The 4290-nt window shown below is 37.5% G+C and overlaps 1 long non-coding RNA gene across 1 annotated transcript; it reads right to left on the bottom strand.

Annotated features, from left to right (window-relative positions):
- Nucleotides 1–524: 524 nt before the first annotated feature.
- Nucleotides 525–2868, bottom strand: LOC119652652. The gene is made up of 3 exons (XR_005249570.1): nt 2635–2868; nt 2119–2374; nt 525–809 (listed from the first exon to the last, which is right to left on the bottom strand). It is a non-coding gene; the product is annotated as an uncharacterized LOC119652652 (long non-coding RNA).
- Between the last annotated feature and the right edge of the window lie 1422 nt (nt 2869–4290).

Raw genomic sequence — 4290 nt, 5'->3', positions numbered from 1 at the left:
CGGGCGAGATTTCGTCGTACCAAAGGTCAGGCCAACTTTTTGTTGTTCATCAACAATATCTTTACCAATATCCGTCGAACATTGAAGGGTCCCTACGCGACTGCAGTTGCTCCTGTTGCTAATATTAAATTTGTTGATTTTATTTCTAACTCTCCCCAATCAGTTTGGGAGTTTCCCCGTGGTAATTTTTCGACAGTTTTTGTTTCAACACCTCCGTGCCACAACTCCTCCAATACAGCTGATTTTGTATCAACCCATACATATTTCACTCCGTTTCTGTCAATATTAACGGCTGTAGAGATCGCAATGGCCTTCCGAATCTGTACCTCTGTGGAGGTAGAGTAGAGTTATTATGCCTGAAAACTACTGTCGTATTATACATATATCAATTTATTCCTCTATCTCAAAAATTTACGGGAAGTACATAAACGACTATCTTTCGGTTTATTTTATGCAGCTCATCATCATAAGGAACAACATTGGTTTCAACTGAATTGTTCGATTATCACCAATTTGCTAGGGTATGTTATTGTTTGTTGGGAAGACTTTGAACGCAAAAAGATTTACATGTAATTTATAAGACTTCTCCAAAGTAATTCCGTTGATCAACCCCTCCTTCATAGTAAGCTATGATCCTATGTCTTTCCATCTACTGTTCTCACCTCATTGAAGTTCTATTTAATTGATAACATCTGTCTTAACTGCCTTTTTTCCAATCCGATCCTTCTTGTTTTCATTTTCCATAAATTGCCGACTCTCCTGTCCTCTATACGCAGAGGATCTAAAACTAATTTCTGTTGTCGATTCACCTATTGAAAAAAACTACCGTAAACCAAATATCAAGATACCATCTCTATGATGTACTAGAAATAAATTGACACTTTAAGTAAACAAATAATATCCGCCATATTATTCACTGAAAACCTCCCACTAGTCATATAGTTTACTACCTTGATGCACAGCCTTTCACAGCGATAACCTTTTATAATAATTTCGGTGTATTGTTTGATAGTAAGCTTCACTCTAATAGTCATTGTACCAACGTAGTTACTCAGCTGACCTTCCAGAATGCCTGGTTTCGACCTGAAATCTATTTCTCGGTCATTCATTAGAATTCCTTCACTCGCAATAATCTTGATTATGAAATTTACTCATCCCCTTTGCTTTGAAAAGAATCTTCCTTAAGCGTGAAAAGAATCATCCTGATCGCCTGCTTTTCGTAGATCTGGGTTACAATAGCGAAGAACTTTTCTCCTCTTCAAATATCATTATAGCTTTACGGATAAGTTATTTGTTTTAGAATAGAGCGGGTCCTGGATCCGCCATGCCCTTCATGACGGACCAGGCCAATTGGAGAGAAACAAAGCTGCGGCAACTCATCCTACGCTGTCTCACCTCTGCCCTGGGAGGCCGAGAACGCCAAAGAAACATGCGGAGTAGAAAGGATTTGTTTTGTACTGTCCTGTTGTGCGGCTTAATTTGCTGTGGGTAAAAGTTTCGACATTATTTCTCCAACATCAGAAAACTACCTTTTTAACGATACCGATACGATAACACTGCAGACATCCCTCCAGTAACCGCTGACGAAGTTCTGAACGGAACTGGAACTGGCAATTAGAATGACACTAAGGATGCTTCAATCGCCTTTAACTCCGTAAGATGAAAAGACATTTTAGGCACGCTAGACAATACTTTCCACGTACCGAACTATCTCTTACGGATATTGAGGGACTATCTGAGGAACCGCTCCCTGCTCTATGAAACACTAGAGGGTGAAAGGAAGATAAAGCTCCATGAAGGGATCCATCCTAGGGCCGGAGCTCTGAAACGCTACCTATGGTAGTCTACTTAAAAAATACATTGATAATTCGCATTTATATCCTTCACGTATTCAGGGTGCTTCAAAATGGACAAATCCAGGCCAGGCGATTCCCGATAGGTGCACCCGAAGGCAATTGAAAAAATTAAACTAATAGAAATTAATTAATTAATAGAAATCACCGATAAATCCAGCTCCTGTAAGTTACTAAAATCATCGCAACTTTAAACAAGCATAACTCGCAACCAATCTCAAAAATAAAACACAAGAAAGTTTATTCAAACCATTTTACTCCTTACTTCACTAAAAATATCCTATTTATCGACGAAGGTATTTTTAACCAAGAATTGAATCGTGAAGAATATTATCAAAACGGATGGAATTTAAAAGCTTGGGCAGGAATTATTAACTAGAGGCCAAAGCACTAGGCATTGTATTTTCATCGAACCGCCTTTTATCCACCAAACAAAGTCTCCGCAACATCATCGATTCCCATCAAGGCTTGCTTGGAAGAAGCTTCGCATTGGCTCGAAACAAATGCTAAAAATGCATTTACTAATGATGATGAAAACAATAAAAAAAAGAAAAGGTTAATGATCATTTTGAAATATTCGAAAACTTCTATACTCCGATTTCGGTAAATTTAAAAGGTGAGAGGGTTTCTGATTAAAATTTTCAAAACATTATTGAAATGGTCGTTTACAATTAAATGAATGGTTTGGGTGTACTATGATGCCGAAATGGGAAGCAAGGATTTGGAAGGGGAATAGTGAAGGTGCTGAGAAGGCTAAATATGAGGGAAAAAAAATACATACAAGCAAATGAATCTTCCCATCAGTTCGTCACAAAAAAACGAAATGATGCACATACTGCGAAACCCCAGATACTTCGAAATATAAAGAGCGAAATCGACTAAGCCAGTAAAAGGACATCTCAGTTCTACGCGAATAAGATATAATATTAATCAGCAAGAGTGTCCTAGACCATGTTGTGTACAACACAAGTAAAAAGTGAATCGACTGTTATTTGTTGTTTTCATTTTGAATATTTTGACGCTTTTCGTACCTCAGTCACATTATTGTAGATGCTATCGCATCGCGGTTTACAAGAAAGAACCAGAAGTGGCAAACACTGGGAGATCTGCCTGTCTAAGAAAGTATTATAATATCCAAGCTTTTAGGCAAACAAAAACATGTATGTAAACAAAAACTTAAGGCCGCTGAACTTTAAGTATAATACTACATGTATGTATATTTCCAAACTTAGCTACGTCCAAAAGAATGCGCAAGGGAGAAAAAAACACGCGTTCACACTCTATTCTATATACAGTCTTTTCAACCAACGAAATTCCCAATGTCAATTCCGCTTTTATATTTTATTAATGGCCAATATTTCCTCTTCTTCAGTTTAGATGTCTGAGGCTCTAATAGTAATCACATAATATCAATTTAAGTCTGCATTCCCGCATTCTACAACTTGGCTTATAATTTCTCTATGCATATTGATGAATTCATGGCGAATGTGAAGATCGAAAAACTATGGGAAAAGGTTGAAGTCAATCGCCTTTTACTGCCAATGTTAAATGAAGACATCACTCGAATAGTTTCAGATTTTTAAACTAACTCAAATGTATGCAAGGTGAATTTTCAATTTAGTTAATCGTAAAAAAGAAAATAACACATTTGTAAAGAAAACAGGTAGATGTTCAGAAAGAAATGGAATAATGTTTCTCAATGAATATCTCAAGTGATTTTTTTCTTGTTTATCAATCAAGGCAAATGGTTCAAACAAATTATATTCCAAAAATAAATTCACATTCGTTAGGGTCCCATGATCACTTGTAAGTCAATAAAAATTGTCCGTTCCAGTATAACTTTAAGTTTTCTATTTTTTTTTTTCTTATTTTGGACATTCGATTATTGTCACATTGTGAACAGATAAACCGACGTTCAAGCTGGTGCACTCCAATCGAAAAGGGTAAATTTACCTTAATTAAGCAGTTTATTAATCATTAATCTTATCTTTAAAAAGGACTTCTTTTTGTCCCCTCGGGAAGTAGTAGTTCACTACTACACTAAACCTGTCCAAAACACATGAAGATGGAAGCAATAGGTTTCAACTATCCAAGTTGTAAGGAGCCATAGCCTTCGACTTCACCCACGACTTTGAGCAATAAGTCGCGGTTGAAGCACGGATTTTTGAAGCCTAGCCAAATTCAAATTACCCCCCGGAGAAATCTGTAGATAATATGCTCTCCACTCCACTCCAATAGAAAGCTAGCACTCAGAGTGGTCAGCACAGAGTGGTCTGGTCAGCTGAAAAGAAGGGTACAACAATTCCCATAAAGAGAGGAACTGGAAATTTGGCTGCAGCAGGTCTGTTGCCGTGAACCTGGGAAGGCTTTCAGCCGACGACAACGGGAGGTACTACGCGAGAAGGTGAAGCTTCTTGGGGACGTAGACTTTGCTGCA

The sequence above is a fragment of the Hermetia illucens genome, chromosome 3, assembly GCF_905115235.1.
Source record: "Hermetia illucens chromosome 3, iHerIll2.2.curated.20191125, whole genome shotgun sequence".
Classification (NCBI taxonomy): domain Eukaryota; kingdom Metazoa; phylum Arthropoda; class Insecta; order Diptera; family Stratiomyidae; genus Hermetia; species Hermetia illucens.
Note: the sequence above shows the minus strand (reverse complement) of the source record. Positions and strands in the feature narration are given on the sequence as shown.